At 34.8% G+C, this 18,655-nt stretch overlaps 1 protein-coding gene across 1 annotated transcript in view; it reads right to left on the bottom strand.

Annotated features, from left to right (window-relative positions):
- MAP3K13 (mitogen-activated protein kinase kinase kinase 13) overlaps positions 1–18,655 on the bottom strand; it is a 151,847-nt gene that overhangs the window by 120,488 nt on the left and 12,704 nt on the right.

The following is an 18,655-nucleotide window of genomic DNA, read 5'->3' as shown; positions in this document are numbered from 1 at the left end:
TCCCCAATTGATGGGCTTTTCACCTTGAGTTCTTCCCCCCCCTCATTTCCCTTGATATTCTTGACCTTTAGTCTTCCAGATGAATTCTGTTACGATTTTCTATAGTCCTATAAGGTAATCCTTTGGTAGTTTGAGTGGTGCCAAATCTGTAAATTAATTTAGGAAATATAGTCATTTTTTTCATATTATCAAGGCCCAACCATGGGTAATTAATTCCTCTCCGATTATTTGTCTTCTTTTATTTCTGTAAAGAGTGTTTTGTAGTTATACTCATGTCATTCCAGTGCGTCTTGATAAGTACACTCTTTTATAATTCATATATTCTGAATAAAATTTTGTCTTCCATCTTTTTTCTGCTGGGCTTTGTTGGTAATGTACAAAAAAGCTGATGATTTTTGTGGTTTTATTTTATATCCTGTTTACTTTGTTGAAGTTATTGTTTTTATGACTTTTTAGTTGAATCTCTAAGCAAACTATCACATTATCCACAAAAGTGACAATTGTCATTCTTATTTGCCTTTGCTTATTCCCTCATTTTATGTTTCTTGCTTCTAGAGTTACATCAAATGACAGTGGTGACAATGAACATCATTGCTTTAGTCCTTATTTTATCCTTAGTATTTTTGTAGTACAAAGATGGAAGCTCTAAGTTTTAGATAGACATTAATTATCATTAAGAAAAGGTCCACTTATTCCTATGCTTTCTAGGGTTTTTAACATATAAGGGTTTTATGTTTTGTTAAAAACCTTTTCTGTATCTATTGATAATAATGTGATTTTTTGTTATTAACATGATCTATTATGCTTATTGTTTTCCTGATAATGAGCCAACCCTACATGCCTGGTATAAATACAACATGGTAAAGGCTCTTTGCTAATATTTTATTCTATTTTTTAACATCAATATTCATTTAATATCAATAATAGTAAGAGATATGATCTAAGTTTTCTTTCCCTTATTTCTACCTGGTTTAGGTATAAGGACCGTATTTGTCTTAGAGGAGGAATTTGATAAGAAGCCACATGTCCTGATTTTTTAAAATTTATACAAAATTGGAAGTTAATTATTCTTTGAATGTTTGATTGAATTAAATTGTAAATCCATCTGGTCCTTGTTTTTTTTCTTTTCATTTTTAGAGTTCTTTTGTTCAATTTCTTTTTCTAAGATTAAGTTATTTAAATGTCTTATGCATTGTTCTGTTAATCTGGATATTTTATATTTTGCAAATATTTATGCATTTCAGTCAAGTTTAAATTTTTTTGGCATATAGCTGAACAAAAGAGTTTCTAATAATTTCCTTTATTTCCTCTTCCTTTGTTCTGAGTTCCTGTTCTTCATTTTTGATATAGGCTATTTGTTCCCCCTCCCTTTTTTTTTTTTTAACAAATTAGATGGTTTGGTTTCTTTCTCTTAAAAAATTTCCTACTTTTGTCAATTAAATATATTTGGTTTTCATTTTTTCTTTTCTATGATTTTCATAATTCCTATTTTTGTGTTATGGTCTTTTAAATTTGTTGCTTTCCTAGTTTAAAAAAAAATATATGCCCAATTCATTGTTCTTTCTCTCTTTTGTTGACGAAAGTGTGTATGCATGTGTGTATATATTTTTATTTTTAATTTATTTATTTGTTTGTGTTTTTTGGTTAGGCATTAGGGTTAAGTGACTTGCCCAGGGTCACATAGCTAGTAAGTGTTATGTGTCTGAGGCCGGATTTGAACTCAGGTCCTCCTGAATCCAGGTCTGGTGTGCATGTGTGTATATATAAACACACATATGCACATAAGTATTTATGTGTGTATTTTTACACACACACACACACACACACACACACACACACACTCTTTTGCTACTTTGGCTGTATCCCAAAAATTTTAGTCTATTTTCTCACTATCATTTATTTGAGGCTAATATCTATTGTTTCTAAAATCTGTTCTTTGACCTATCAATTTTCAGGATCAAATTACTATCTCTACTTACATTTGGATCCTTTCTTCAAATGCTTTTTCTTGCTTATAATTTTTATTGCATTGTGGTCACTTGGTTGTTGTCCTTCATTCTCGAAGAGGACCAAAATGACCTCACTATGTTAGAGTGAAGTTACGGTGAGTCCGACTGTGGCTGATCAGACCAATAGGAGCTCAGCATGCTTTACCACCATTTGGGCACAAATAGTCCATATGAACGTTTGGGATGGAGTCTCTAAATTTGTGCAACTCATATTTCTTTTGAGCTACTACATCAATTCTGCCTTGCTCACGGAACACAGTTCCTTCTCTGATTCCTCACTCCTAGTTCTTTCTTTTTTCAGTCTTATTTACTATCATTGCAATGTTGCCTATATTTGAGATGATGAGTTGTGCAAATAATTCCTCCTCTGAGTAATGAGACTGTTCCTTTTGAAGGTTTAGAGACTGGAATTCAAGATAATCCTTTCAACTGGCAAAGCCAATGCAACCAAGATTAGAAGGAAAGTAGAAAATTGGGAAAGAATTTTTACAACCAGTGTCTCTGATAAGGTCCTAATTTCTAAAATATATAGAGAAGTGTCAAATTTATAAGAATACAAGTCATTTCCTAATTGATAAATGGTCAAAGGACATTGAGTAGGCAGTTTTCAGATGAAGAAATTAAAGCCATCTATAGTCAATTCCAAAATTCTTGAGACTTTGAGAGTGTCCTTGTATTGCTTCTTCTGACTACCATATGAGGGCTTGCTATATGTGAGTTCTTCATAAAATAGTCTTTTAGGCATGCATATATTTGGCATTTGAATAACATGGCCAGCCCATTGGAGTTGTGCTCTCTACAGTAGAGTTTGAATGCTTGGCAGTTTAATTTGAGAAAGGACCTCAGTGTCTGGTATCTTATGCTGCCAGGTCATCTTCAGAATCTTCCTAAGAAAATTCAAATGGAAGCAATTCAGTTTCCTGGTATGGCGCTGGTTGGCTGTCCAGGTTTCACAGCCATACAACAATGAGATTAGCACAACAGCTCTGCAGACCTTCACTTTGGTAGTCTGTGGTCAGTAAAGGTTATATCTATGTTGAATATTTCCATTTTCCTGCAATTTTTATGTAGTTTTAATGCCTTTCCACATGGTCAGTTTTTATAAAGGTACCATGCACAAGTAAGAAATACTCCTTTCTATTTCCATTCAGTAACCACACATATCTAAAATGTTTTACTTTTCTAAAATACTATTCAGATCTTTAACTTATTTCTTATTTAACTCTTTGTTAGATTGTCAAGGTCTGAAAAGAATACAGTGAGGCACTATGCTACAGTAGTTTTCCTATCTATTTCTCCCAGTTTTAAATTGAATTTTCCTTTAAGTACTTACATGCTATGCCATTTGGTACATATAGAATAAGTGTTAAGAGTATTTCATTATCTATCATACCTTTATGTATTATAGTTTTCCTGCTTATCTCTTTTAACTAGGTCTATTTTTACTATTGCCTTGTCTGAGATAGCCTTGTTTTTTTAATTCACCTGATGTGTAGTAATTCTGTTTTATCTCATTTTAATTCTACTTGCATCTTTGCTTCCAGTGTTCCTTGTAAACAACATATTGTATTCTGCTGTCTAATCCATTCAGATATTCCTTCTATCATATCCTCTTATACTTTCCTCTTTTTCTCTTAGCCTTCTTTTTACAAAGAAGGGGTGGATGATATAGAGAAGGAATCTGATCAACAATAATAATTTTTAATTTATCTGATGTGTTCAAATTCATCTATCCCCGCTTTCTTTATTTACCAAGTCAGAGGCTATTTTTCTTTTACCCTTTCCCTCTTAAAACCCACAAAACAGAACAAACCCACCTTCAATTCTATGTTTGTCTTTCTTTAATTCCTCTGTGGTCCTAGAAGCTGGTGGGATTCTGAAAGGAAACTTGTCTCTTTTCCTTCTATTAAAATGTAAGCACTTCATAATCACATAGCTCCTTCTCAATGCTCAAATAAATTTATTACTCTAGATTTTTCTCTTGTGTTTGCATTTGAAAGATTTTACTCAGCTCTGGTCTTTTCATCAGGAATGCCTGAAAGTCCTCTAGACTTGAATAAACTGTTTGATAGGTCTGTTTTTAATCCTCTGAGTATATACTCAGCTTATCAGTAAACCTGCAGTTCCAGGCCATTAGCAATGCAGTCTCCAGTTGCTCTTTTCAGGATCACAGGACCCATTCCCATGTTTTCGTCTTAATTAACAGGTGACTCTTAATAGGCGTCCTGCCTGAGAAAGGACTCCAGTATGCATGTAATTCCCATGTCCACCTGACAGGCCGCAATTGTGCAGTGACAGAAGAACCGGGACATGTTCCCTGTAACATAAGTGAAACATGAGGGCTGGTCTCCTTCCGGCTGAATCCCTGGTGCTGCTGCTACTTAGCACAATGTAGCTCTTTGGAGGGTTTGACTTGATGTGTCCTGACAAATCTGTCAAATGGGTCTTTGTGTTTTGATGAAAGCTCAGTAGGGTTTTTTGGTGGTGGTTGTTCAGACTTTTTGAAAGCTTAATTGGGTGAAACAACCCTGGCTACAGGACCCACTAGGACAGCTCCTGAACTCTGCCTCGGAACCTCTACTGTAGGTTCTTTTCCTTCAGAGAAGCCAGGATCTGTCAGAATGGGGCTACTGAACTAGACCACAGGTTTTTTGAGAGGCTCACTTTCCACCTCTTGCTCTGATCTTAGTAATCAACGCTGCCATCGCTTCTGAGTCATATCAGTGAGCTGTTTCATGTCTATAAAACATCCTTGTGACTTGCCAAACCAAATTTTCCTTTCCTTGCCACCAATACGCTATATGTTTTCTCTATGTTAGAATCAATCAATATAAAATTCAAAAGTTTTTGCACCTTTTGCAAAACCAATGCAGCTAAAATTAGAAGAAAAGCAGGAAACTGGGGAAAATCTTTAGAGCAAGTTTCTCTGATAAAGGTGTCATTTTGAAAATATATAGGGAACTGAGTGAAATTTACAAGGTTAAGACCCATTCTTCACCTGGTAAATGGCCTAAAGATATGAACCTAAACCTAAAGTTTTCGGCGAAAAAAATCAAAGCTATCAATAGCCATATGAAAAAAATGCTCTAAATCATTAATAATTTTTAAAAATGTAAATTAAAACAGATCAATCAGATTGACTAAAAGGGAAAAAAAGGAAAATGATAAATGTTGAAAGGGATGTGGGAAAACAGGCACACTAATGCATTATTGGTGGAGCTGTGAACTGGCCCAACCACAATGGAGAACAACTTGGAACTATGCCCAAAAGGCTATCACACTGTACATACCATTCAGCCTGGCAATATCATTACTAGGTCTATACTCCAAGTAGATAAGAGAAAGAGGAAAAGGACCCATGCATACAGAAATATTTATAGTAGCTCTCTTTCTGGTGGCAAAGAATTGAAAACTAAGGTAATACCCATCAACTGGGGAATGGCTAAGCAAGTTATGACACATGAAGGTGATAGAATAATGTGCTATAAAAAAAAGATGAAGGAGAAAATCAGAAAATCTTGAGAAGACATGCATGAACTGATGAAAAGTGAAGTGAGCAATACTAGGGAAACAATCTACACAGTAAGAACAATATTTTCAATATAATCAACTTTGAAAGACGTAGTAACTATTATTAACACCATGACACACCACAATTCCAAAGGACTCATTATGAAACATATTATCCACCTCCAGATAGAAAACTGATGAACTCAGATTGCAGACTGCAGACTCCCCCCACCCCCATTCTTTTTCTTGCTTGTTTTTGGGAATATGATTAAAGCAGACATTTGTTTTGCATGACCTTATATATATTTTGTTTGTTTGTTTGTTTTTAGGCAACTGGGGTTAAGTGACTTGCCTAGTGTCACACAGCTAGTGTCAAGTGTTTGGTCTGAGGCTGGATTTGAACTCAGTCCTCCTGACTTCAGGGCCGGTGCTCTATCTACTGTGCCACCCAGGTGCCCCTGACCTTACATATTTTTAATAGGTTTATTTTTCTTGCCTTCTTATTAGGTGATGGAGGAGGTAGAGGAAGAGAGAGAATTTAGAACAAAAAAAAAATGTGCTTTATGAAAAAAGAAAAAAATGCAGAAAAACTAATCAACATCCAAAGATTCTGAGGTTAGATGCAGTATTCCATACCCATTGTCTTCCACATCTGTATTTTCCTTTGTTATGACCAAACATTTAGTTTTACTGGTTTTATAGTGGTGGCTCTTACATGGTCATAGTTATTGTACATAATGTTTTCTTGGTTTTGCTTTTTTTACTTTATCACTTTAATTCAGTTTCATTAAGTCTCTCCACACATCTCTACATTCATGATGTTCACTATTTCTTACAGCACAGCAACATTCCTCTCCATTCATGTGTATTTTTTATTCTAGTACCAAATCAGTGGTTATCTCCTCTCTGCTACTACATCAAAGTGCTGCCATAAATATTTTGGCGTATGTTGGGACTTTCTTTTTGTCCCTAGCCTCTTTAGGGTATAAGTCCACCAGGAGAACTTCTAGGTCAAAGGGGATGGACATCTTAGTAACTCTTTTCACATCCTGACAAATCGAGAATGTTTATAATAATTCGTGTCTCCACTGATAATGCATTAATGCGCTCACCACCTTCTACTACTGAAGCATTGATTATTCCCACCTTTTGTTGTCCTTGACAATGTACTGGGTGTGAAGTGAAACCTCGTGGTTATTTTGGCTTGTATTCATTCCTCTTACTGTTAGTTGTTTAGACCATTCTTATACAAGGCTTTTCCTAGTTCGCAATTCTTTTCAGAACTATTTATTGTCTTTTTATCTTAGTCATCAGATCCTCATCAGAGATATCTGATATAAAGATTTTTTTCCCAGTTGACTACTTCTCTTATCTTAGTTGCATTAATTTTGTTCATACAAAAGCTTTTCAATTTCATGTGATCTAGATTATCTATTTTATCTTTTGTAATCACCTCTATCCTTTATTTAAAAATTTACCCCTACCTCCTAGCTATGAAAGATAAATGATCTGCTTCTCATTTTTTATGGCATGATCTTTATTAATCAAGTCAAATCAATTTTGAATTTATTGTGGTACATGGTGTAAGGTGCTGGTCTAAACTGAATTTCTGTCAGACTGCTTTCCAGCAGTTCTTGTCAAACAAAGAGTTCTTTCCTAGGTACTTTATGTTTTCTATTTTATCAAATGCCAGGTTGCGTTCAATTATTCTAATTTTTCTTGTCTAGTCTATTCCATTGATTTATTTTCTCATTGTTTTTAATTAGTGCCAGATGCTTTAAATACAGTTTGAGGCCTGGAAATGTTTCCCTTCCTTTTTGCCTCCTCCCACTTGCCCCCATTATTTGCCATGACATTCTAGACCTTCTATTCCTCCACGTGAATTTTGTGATTTTGCCTAACTCTGTAAAGTATGTACCCCTTTGGTAGTTTAATTCATATCTGTAAATTAACTGCAGTAATACCATCATTTTATTTATGGCACAGTTTAGCCATCAGTGGCAAATATCCCTGCAGTTATTAAGTTATCCTTCATTTCCTTAAGAAGATTTTTGTAATTGTAGTTATATAGTTGTTGAGTGTTCTTTGTTAGACTGATTCCCAGATATTTTATGCATTTTATAGGGACTTCCACTTCTATTAATCCCATCTGGATATAGTGATTACTATATAGAAGCACTGTTGATTTTTGTAGGCTCATTTTGCAGCTAGCAACTTATTACGGTAATTGTCTCTGTTTTTTTATTATGATTTTTATGTTCTTTTTCCTAATCAAATCATCATGTCATCAGCAAATAAGGATAGTTTTGTTTACTCTTTGTGTATCTTTATGACTTTAATATCTTTCTCTTTGACTATTACTAATATTTCTATAATCACATCAAACAATAGCAGAGAAATGGAGTATCCTTGCTTTATTCCTGTATTTATAGAGAAAGTTTCTACTGTTTCTCCATTGTATATAATGCTAACTTTTGGTTAGTGATAGATACTTTTTAATCATTAAAAAAAAAGATGACTCTATGGGCTTTTTATAAATCTATTTATATAATCATGTGGTTTTAGACATTTTTGTTTTTAATATGATTATGGTAACTGTTTACCTAAGGCTGAATCATCCTTGAATCCTTGGTATAAATCTAACTTAATCATAGTGAATGGTTTCCTGAATAAATTGTTGAAATCCTTCTCTCAGGATTTTATTTAAATTTTTTGAAATTGTATTCATTAAAGGTTATTGCACTATAATTTTGTTTGCCTTGTTATTCCCTAGTTGTTACAACTATATTTCCTTCATAAATAAGAGCCTGATGGAATGTTTTCCCCCTCAATATTTCAGAATAATATATGTAGCATAGGTTTTGTTCTTTAAAAGTTTGATTGAGTTCTCCTGTAGAGCCATTTGAAATGGATTTTTCTTTGGTAGTTCCATCATAGCTAGTTCAATGCTTTTTTGAGATTTTATTATTTCATATATTTACTTGTGTTCTGTTAATTTGGTTAATTTATATTTTTTCAGATAATTTGAACTGTCAGTTTTGTTTGTGTACATTTAATTGTGTATTATAAGTTCCAATAATTCTTTTTTATTTCTTATACGTTGTGATTTACCTTTTTCATTTACTATGTTACCTATTTTGTTTACCTATTTCATTTATTTTGTTAATTTGATTTTTCCTCTAACAAGCTGGTTCTTCTAGGAAACCTATGATTTTTAAGCTGCTGCTGTGTATACAGAAGGAATGGTTTTGAGTAATATAGAAATGACATGTTCCTTTAACATCGTTGCCTTTTGCTTCTCTTCTGACAGATTTTCCTCCAATTCAATATTTTTGTATTCAAATTACCTTCGTTTCTCTTTTCCTTCTAAGGATTTGTTTTTTTCTAACCTGCTTAGTTTTATTTTCTTTAATTTCTGCATTAAAGCTATGAATTCTGACATATATTCGTTCCTAATTTCTTCTTACAGGTTTCATTTTCCTTTTAAACCATTCTGGAATTTCTTATTGTTCCATGCTTTCTTGGGATTCCATAGAATTCTACATTTCATTAGGCAATTGGTTCACCTTTGTTTTGAAATGTTTCAGATAGCTTTGTGCTTTCTTTGAAGGTTTAGTATTCATTCTTCCTTCTAATGTTAGGATTTTCTGATGGCATAACTACTTGTACTCTGGTTTTTATTGAGTTTTCTTCCTCTTGAAATCCTTGGATTTTCAGCCTTTTCCCCTTATGTTGTGCTATCACTCACTTTCTCCATCTGCCGGTAGACAGTAATCGTCTACCTCAACTTCCTGTGGTATTGAAGGATTAAGCTTTCAACAATCCTGATCCTTGCCCTAAGTAGTTTTTGGCCTGTGGCTACTTACAGGACCTGCCTCAGTTCCTTCAGGCCTAGCGCAGCAAGACACACTGGCTCCCTGCCTCAGTTCCTTTCCTGGTTCCCCTCCTTACCTTCTCTGCTTACACCCAATCTACATCTGCTACTTTTTTCAGAGCTGGGGGAGAGTGGGAAGAGTCTAACTAAGAGAGTCTATAATTTTGCAGGTCTCTAACCTAGAGGCCACTCAGTCAGAAGGTGGAAAACTCATCTTTCTTTCTCAAGTTTCTGGGCAAAATGAGTGTCTGTTGCTTGCCGTACAGAGGTGTGCCAGCATAGAGAGTCTCTGAAGCAGGAGGAGCTCCCAATATGGGTCCTGACCACAACTCAACACATCCATCCCAGAGCTCACAGTCTTTTCACACAAAAGCACCCTCTTCAGAACTTCCTTATTAATGCCTAGAGCATCACCATTCTTCTGATCCCTCCGGTGTGCAACTCTGGTGTCATCCTCATTTCCTCACTTCTGCTTGCCCCATATATCTAATCTGTTGCCAAATCAGCTCTCACATTTGTCCCTTTCTCTCCACTGCCATAACCACCAACATAGACCACGACTTCATCTCCTCTCAAATGGACAATTGCACAGATTCCACACTGGTCTCTCTGTCTCAAGCCTTTTCCCACTTTCATCCACTTTCCACACTGAAAATTATTCAACTGGAAATAATTTGGAAACAATGTAGACAAAAGTGACAGATTTGGAGAATACAGCAAGAGACAACTTAAGAATGATTGGGCTTATGAAAAACAAAAACCTATTAGAATTTCACTAGATTTTTCTACAAAAATTAGAAATAGTGGCAAAAATATGATATACCAAAAGGTAAGAGATTGAAGGCAAAATCAATTTCCAGGAAAGATGAAAATGTTTTTGAGGCCAAATCTTGACTTTTAGAAGTGAGGAGAGAAGAGATCAATTGGTTGATTTTAAGTAAGACAGAAAGAAAAAAAAGGCTAGGAAATGACAGCAGAAAGGCAGCCATGCCTTAAATAGGGGTAATGCACTTATAAACAATATACAATAGAGAAACTGGCTTAAAGTTTAATGTACATGTGTTAAATTTTGGAAAAGAGTAATATTACAAAATGAACAATCTTGCAAACACAATGGTAGTGCCTTGGAAAAGTTTAACTCCAACCTTCAATGTAAATTGATTAAATCCCTCCCCCCCCAAAAAAAAAGAAGGAAGAAAAAAGATTGATGAATGGATGAAAAACACATCCCAAGAATATTCCCCAAAATATTCTGTCAAGTAACTTACTTGATCCAAAAAAATTACATAAAATTAAAAATTATTAAATGGACTAAATTTTACCATATTTCAGCCAAGGCAGAAAACCTGGAGTTGCAGTGATAACACTGGAATAAAACTGAGGTCAAGTGAGAAAACTCAATGTGCTTTCTAAACAATCAAACAATAAACATTAAGCACCTACTATGAGCCAGGTAATATGCTAAGCACTGGGATAAAAAAAGAAGTAATAGACAGTCTCTGACCTTAAGGAGCTTACAAGATGGCCACTGACAATTACTGAACAGCAATATTTCACTTCTAGCATTTAGTAACATGTAATCTAAATTTATAAAGTAACAGTTAACTAATATATACAAAGAATTACAATGAATAATAATAATAATAGGAGACTCATCCCACTAATAGAATATGATAAATCCAACAAAAAGATAACCAGGAAAGCAGTGACACATAAAGAAAGCACTGAAGAAATCAGGTATATGAAGAAAAACTGAATGGAAGAGAAGAATAGACTTCCCCCCCCCGAAATATATATGGAATATTCATAAAATTGATCATATGTCAAGAAAGTCTGAGATAAATTCAGAAAGGCAGAAATTTTAAACACATTTACAGATCATAATGTGATCTGTAAAAAGTAAACAAAGACAATATTATCAAGTGATGCAAGGCTATACAGAAACTACAAATAACTTGTTGCTAAGGTAAAAGAATAAATTATAGAAACAGTAACAGATTGTAATGAATAAAATAGCAATATAAATGCAACACTTTAAAATGTATGAGATGCAGGCAGCAGTACTCAGAGACAACTTTACATCCCTGAGCACTTTTATTAACAAGCCACAAAAAGAAGAAATTAATGAGTTAAGTTTGCAACTGAAACATTAAAAAAAGAAGTTAATAAAACAAAAGCAAGTATAAAGGGAATTATGAAAATAAAGGAACAAAACACTTAACAAAAAGTGGTAAGAGCAGCTGACATTTCTATAGTGTGTTAAGATTTGCCAAATGCTTTACATACATCAGCTCCTTTGACACCCTAGGCAGCCCTGAAGTTGGATACTTCAGGTAATTACTATCCTAATAATACAAATGAGGAAACCGAGGCTAAGAAGTGAATTCCTTGTCCACAGTCACACAGCTATTAAGTGGCAGAAGAAAAATGTGAATATGAGATTTATTTATCTAATACAACAGCTTTTCTTTTTGGATAACAAAATAAACTTATTTTTTAAAAATGGGAGTGAGGAAAATAAAATTCAAACATTGTAAATGATAAAAGAAAACTCACAATGAATGCAAAGGAAAAACAACTCGAGATGATATTTCCCCACAAAATATAATGAAATACAATGATCAAAGTATTTTTTAAGTTCAAAGACCCTCTGTTAATAACCTCTGAATATTACTTTGCATGGTAAATTCATCAATTCCAATGAATTGAACTATCATATATATGAAGATGATTCTCAGATCTAGATACCCAGCCCAAATCTCTCTACCAACCACCTTTTGGACATCTCCAACTGAATGTTCTGTAGGTATCTTTAACTCAACATGTCTAAAGCACTTGGCACATGTTTAGCCCAGAATAGGACTTTGCTAAATGCTTGTTAACTGGACTAATTAGAACAACTCAACGGGGCAGCTAGATGGTGCAGTGGATAGAGCACCGACCATGATGGCAGGAGGACCTGAGTTCAAATCTGGCCTCAGACCAAACACTTGACACTTGCTAGCTGTGTGACCCTGGGCAAGTCACTTAACCCCAATTGCCTAAAACAAACAAACAAGAAAAACAACTCCTTAGAGAATGTTAACTAGCTTTTTTGCTACTAACTTGTTATAAATTGCACAAATTATTTTATAAACATCTCCCCAACTTGTATTTTGTTTCTAACCTTAAAGCATACAAATAAACTTATTTCAAGTATGAAAAGTGCTTTATTGCAATAATATTTTGCAGGCCTAAGACCCTGGTTTACAATCATATTAAAGTGAGAGGAAGAGAAAAGAGAAAGAGAGAGAGAGAAAAAAAAAGCCAGGGAGGGGGGAAAGGCAGGGGGGAGACACACACACACACACACATACACACACACACACAGAATATACAACAATCAATACTACCTATTCAAGAAATCTATCATCTTCTTAAAATGTTGTTTGACCAGTTGAGGAGAAGAAGACTTTGGAAGCAATAAGCAAATGACAAAAAGCTACTTGTGTTTTTCCAATTTTTACCCTTCACATCCAGGAATCCAAGCCTAGACTGCAGGGCTGAGGAATCCTCCTGCTTCCTGGGCACTGGCCATTTCCATATTTCTATTTCCAAACTCCTCTTCCTCTTCATGGGTTCATTTCTGCTGTAACAGACCAGGTGGATAACAATCTTTCCAGGTGCTGCAGGCCCCACATCTGCATTGTTAGTCTTCCTAGATGAATAGCTTCACCTTCATGAAGCTAGGGACAAATCCAACATTAAGATAAAGCATCTTCTTTCTTGAACCTATGGAAAGGCTTCCTTTAACTTTACTCCAAATGTTGCCAGAATGGGAGTGATCATCAAAGCAACAATCCCAGGAATTCCTACATTTCCATGGACAAAAACTTTTCCTCATGTTTGGAAACTTCCATCAATAATTTCTTTAGTTATGGGGGAAATGAATTATATTTTCAGCTAGATTATTTGCAATGTCCAAAAGGAAATACCTAAATAATCATTGAAAGTTTGGTTCAATTAAGTTTGCATCAATGTTTTGCCTTGTGCATATGATACAGGTTAGTCTGTGTTCTGTGGGCCAGGTGGCTTTTCAAAGCTGAAGAATATGGGCCTCCAGACCAATTTCTCTAATGAATATAGATGCAAAAATTTTAAACAAAATTCTAGCAAATAGATTGCAGCAACTTATCACAAGAATAATACACTATGACCAGGTAGGATTTATACCAGGAATGCAGGATTGGTTCAATATTAGGAAAACTATCAGCATCATTGAGCATATCAACACCAAAACCAACAGAAACCACATGATCATCTCAACAGATGCAGAAAAAGCTTTTGACAAAATACAACACCCATTCCTATTAAAAACACTAGAAAGCACAGGTATGAATGGAATCTTCCTTAAAATAATAAATAGCATCTATCTAAAACCTTCAGTAAGCATTATATGTAATGGGGACAACCTAGAAACATTTTCAATAAGATCAGGGGGTGAAACAAGGATGTCCATTGTCACCACTGTTATTCAATATTGTACTGGAAACGTTAACTTTAGCAATATGGGAAGAAAAAGAAATTGAAGGTATTAGAATAGGCAAAGAAGAAACAAAGCTATCACTCTTTGCAGATGACATGATGATATGCTTAGAGAATCCTAGAGAATCAAGTAAAAAACTACTTGAAATAATAAACAACTTTAGCAAAGTTGCAGGCTATAAAATAAACCCACATAAATCATCAGCATTTCTATATATTAGCAACAAAGCCCAACAGCAAAAGATACAAAGAGAAATTCCATTTAAACTTATTGTAGACATTATAAAATATTTAGGTGTCTACCTCCCGAAACAAACCTAGAAACTCTATGAACACAATTACAAAACACTTTCCACACAAATAAAATCAGATCTAAATAATTGGAAAAATATCAGCTGCTTATGGGTAGGCCCAGATAATATAATAAAAATGACAATCCTACCTAAGCTAATTTACTTAAGTGCCATACCAATCAAACTACCAAAAAATTATTTTATAGAGTTAGAAAAAATAACAACAAGATTCATTTGGAAAAACAAAAGGTCCAGAATATCAAAGCAACTAATGAAAAGAAATGCAGGGGAAGGTGGCCTAGCAATTCCAGATCTTAAATTGTATTATAAAGCAGCAATCATCAAAACTGCTTGGTACTGGCTAAGAAATAGAGTGGTGGATCAGTGGAATAGGTTAAATATGCAAGACACAGTAGTCAGTGACTACAGTAATCTATTATTTGATAAACCCAAAGACCCCAGCTTCTGGGATAAAAACCCACTCTTTGAAAAAAACTGCTGGGAAAACTGGAAAAGAGTATGGCAGAAACTAGGCATAGACCCAAATCTCACACCATATACCAAAATAAAGTCAAAATGGGTTCATGACTTAGATATAAAGGCTGATACTATAAGCAAACTGGGAGAGCAAGGAATAGTTTACCTATCAGATCTATGGAAAACAGAAGAATTCATGACCAAACAGGAGATAGAGAACATTACGAAAAGCAAAATGGATAATTTTGATTACATTAAATTGAAAAGGTTTTGCACAAACAAAGCCAATGCAACTAAGATTAGAAGGAAGGTAGAAAATTGGGAAAGAATTTTTACAACCAGTCTCTCTGATAAGGGCCTCATTTCTAAAATACATAGAGAATTAAGATAAATTTATAAGCCTACAAGCCATTCTCCAATTGATAAATGGTCAAAGGGTATGAACAGATAGTTCTCAGATGAAGGAATAAAAGCCATCTATAGTCATATGAAAAAATGCTCTAAATCATTATTGATTAAAGAAATGCAAATCAAAACAACTCTGAGGTACCACATCACACCTATCAGATTGGCCAACATGACAAAACAGGAAAAAATGATAAATGTTGGAGGAGATGTGGGAAAATTGGAACACTAATGCATTGTTGGTGGAGTTGTGAAATGATCCAACCGTTTTGGAGAACAATTTGGAACTATGCCCAAAGGGCTATAAAAATGTGCATACTCTCTGACCCAGCAATAGCACTCCTAGGGCTATATCCCAAAGAGATCATACAAATGGGAAAAGGACCCACGTGTACAAAAATATTCATAGCAGCTCTTTTTGTGGTGGCAAAGAATTGGAAATTGAGAGGATGCCCATCCATTGGGGAATGGCTGAGCAAGTTGTGGTATATGAATGTAATGGAACAGTATTGTGCTATAAGAAATGATGAACAGGCTGACTTCAGAAAAATCTGGAAAGACTTGTATGGTCTGATGCTGAGTGAAATGAGCAGAACCAAGAGAACTTTGTACACAATAACAGCCACGTTGTGCGATGACTAATATTGATAAACTTAACCCTTCTCAGCAATACAAGGACCTAAGACACCCTCGGAGGCCTCGCGGTGGAAAATGCTGTCCACATCCAAAGAAAGAACTATGGAAGTTGAATTGCTATCATTTTTTTTTCTCTTCTGTTGAGTTTTGGTTCCTCTTTCTAATGGTTCCTCCTATTGGTTTTAATTTTTACTTACAACTTCACTAATGTGAAAATATGTTTAATAGGAATGTAAATGTATAGCCAATATGAGATTGTGCGCCATCTTGGGGAGGGGGGTGGGGAGCAAGGGGAGAAAATTTTAAAACTCAAAAGCATATGGAAGTGATTGTTGATAAATCAAAATAAATTAATAAAATTAAAAAAAAAAGAATGCAGACCTCCAAACAACCCAGATGAGATTTCCTGCATCCTCTCGCTTTGTGGAATAGACCAAGTTCTCAGCCTCTTCTCTGGACGCTGGCAGGGAGATCGATCCAACTTCCCATTCTCCTTGTCCCATTTGGCGGGTTGGCATGGTCTAAAGGGCAGATTATACTGCTTCTCACCTCTCAGCAGGGCTCAGCAGGGTTCAACAGGGCTCATTAGGGCTCAGTTCCTCTCACTTTTTTAAAAGACCTTCCTGAGGGGCAGTTAGGTGGTGCTGCAGTGGACAGAGACCTAACCCAGGAGTCAGGAGGACTTGAGTTCAAATTCTGCCTCCGACACTATCTGTGTGACCCTGGGCAAGTCACTTAACCTCTATTACCTCAAAAAAAAATACCTTCAGGGGTGTGGCTGATGTTTCATCCAGCCAATGGCTAGCTGCCCTATAATTCCACCAATTTGATGGTGGAACTTCCTATTTCCTAAAGATTCAACACTTTCTTCCTTATACTTCCTTTATACATAAGTCCCTTAAGGTTTCACATCCTTCACAAATTATCTATTCAAAATCTGAAAGGGACAGGAACTGAACGGCTTACCCCTTTCAGGGCAAATGTCATCAAGTAAGCCGGAGGAAGGGGGACTTAATCCATCAAGGTCTCGGCTCACCCACATACACATTCATATTCAAGTGAAAGGTCTTTGACAAAGTACAATATCCATTTATGTTTTTAATAGGAATTATAATTATAGCTATAGGAGTATAATTATAGGAATTTTAATTCCTATAATAAAAATAATAGGAATGAAAGGATTTTTACTTAACATTATGAAAAGCATTCAAAATAAAGAGCTAACATTACATGTGGTGAGGAATAGGTATAAAATGGTAAAAATATTCCTATTAATAGATGATGTGAAGGTATATTTAGAAAACCCAAAAGACAACCAAAAACATCAAGGTAAGAAATGGATTGAGCAAGATAGCAGGATATACTATAAACCCACAAAGATATCAGCGTTTCTGCTCATCACTAACAACCGAAAAAGAAAAGAAAAGAAATCAGTAGCAAGAGAAATAAAAATTAGGATAAGTATAGGATTAGGAAATACTTGTAATATAATCTATGAAGATAAATGCAGCCCCATATAAAGTCAGTCAGAAATACTTCTAACAAAAGTTAAGGGAAAAATAAACTGGAGAGATAGCCAATGGACATGGCTATGTTAAGCTAAAATAATAAAGATGGTAAAAGTGACCAAATGTATAGATTTAACTCCACACTCATCAGAATACCAATCAGCTACTTCACAATTAGGTAAAGGGACAACATTATTTAAAAGAACAAATGGAGAAGAGTATGAAGGAGGGTTTTGCTACTAATGGTCAAATTATATTACACATCTATAATTATCAAAATGATCTAGTACTCCATCAAATAAATAGGGAAATAGATGAATGGAACTGAATAGGTAATCCAGACTACGAGCCAAAGGCATACAAAAAATTACTATTTGGTCAATTCAACGTCACAAAAAAATGGAGGAATGAAATTCTCATTCTGCAAAAATTGTTGAGAAAACTGGATGGCAGTATGGGGGAAAATAGTTTCTGATTCACATTTCACACTATGTACTTCAATAAATTCCAAGGAGATTGCATTTTTAAAATGAGAAGAAAATGGAATAATATATCCTCACAACTCTGGAGAAGAATGCTTATCTAAATTTAACAAATAAAAGAAATGATAAGAAACAAAATAGATGGATGTAAGCATACAAAAATAAAGACTTTTTTCATGATCAATAAAAAGTTGGGGGAAAATCTTTGCCAAAAATATTTTTAATGAAACTGACATCCAAAATTTCTATGGAACTCACAGGTTAATAAGAGTAATACCTATTTCCCAATGGAAACTCAGGCCAAAGAACAGGGAGTTCTCAAAAGAATGCAAATCATCAATATGATTGAAAAACGACTCAAATTCCCTAACAAACAGAGAAATACAAATTAAACCAACCTAGAGATAACATTGTACCCCTATTAAATCAGCAGGCATATTTTAAAATGATTATAACTCAATGATGGTACAGCTGTGGAAAACAAGCACGCTTTTACTGGTGACAAGAACTGGTACAATTCTTTTGAAAAGTGATATCGGACAATCCAGCAAACATTTATGCAACAAATATGTGCATGGCACTATGCTAGGTACTGGGAATAGAAAGACAAAAAGGAGAGAAACAGAAAGAAAGAAGTTTCTTTTTTTTTTTTGTTCTGGTAGTTAAGTGAGAAGGTACTTTTGGGTGATCAGTGAAATTAGCATGTTATCTTTTCTTTTCTTTTTCTTTTCCTTTTTGGCTAGCAATGGGTCACACAGCTAGTGAGTGTTCTATATCTGAGGCTGGATGTGAACTTAGATCCTCCTGAATCCAGGAGGCTCTACCCACTGCATCACCTAGCTGCCCCCAAGAAGTTTCTTAATAAAAACACAAAATGAGGCAATATTATTAACAGAAACTAAGGGGGGCAGGGAGGGAATCAAATGAACAGTAATAT

This window comes from Phascolarctos cinereus, unplaced genomic scaffold, assembly GCF_003287225.1.
Source record: "Phascolarctos cinereus isolate Bilbo 61053 unplaced genomic scaffold, phaCin_HiC Scaffold_5;HRSCAF=322, whole genome shotgun sequence".
In the NCBI taxonomy this organism is placed as follows: domain Eukaryota; kingdom Metazoa; phylum Chordata; class Mammalia; order Diprotodontia; family Phascolarctidae; genus Phascolarctos; species Phascolarctos cinereus.
The sequence above is the reverse complement of the archived record's forward strand: the minus strand, read 5'-3'. Positions and strand labels throughout refer to the sequence as shown.